This window comes from Penaeus monodon, chromosome 28 (genome assembly GCF_015228065.2).
Source record: "Penaeus monodon isolate SGIC_2016 chromosome 28, NSTDA_Pmon_1, whole genome shotgun sequence".
Classification (NCBI taxonomy): Eukaryota; Metazoa; Arthropoda; class Malacostraca; order Decapoda; family Penaeidae; genus Penaeus; species Penaeus monodon.
This window is the reverse complement of record NC_051413.1, coordinates 26,405,251-26,405,472: the sequence shown is the minus strand read 5'-3', so window position 1 is coordinate 26,405,472 and position 222 is coordinate 26,405,251.

Sequence of the window (222 nt, the reverse complement as noted above, 5' to 3'; positions counted from 1 at the left end):
TATTTATTATTATCATTTCCTTTTTTTTACTGTATAATGTTAACAGCGCCTTTCTAGCTCACAAACACCGCCTATGTGTCTGGCTGTTTACTTGTTCCTTTTACTCGCAGGCGGACGAGGTAAACAAGGGAGAAGGAACGTAAACAAAGAAGCTTATAATAGATAGGTTAAAGTTGGGCGCGGATTCGATAACGGACTGCTATATCGCTATCGGCTGGTTCT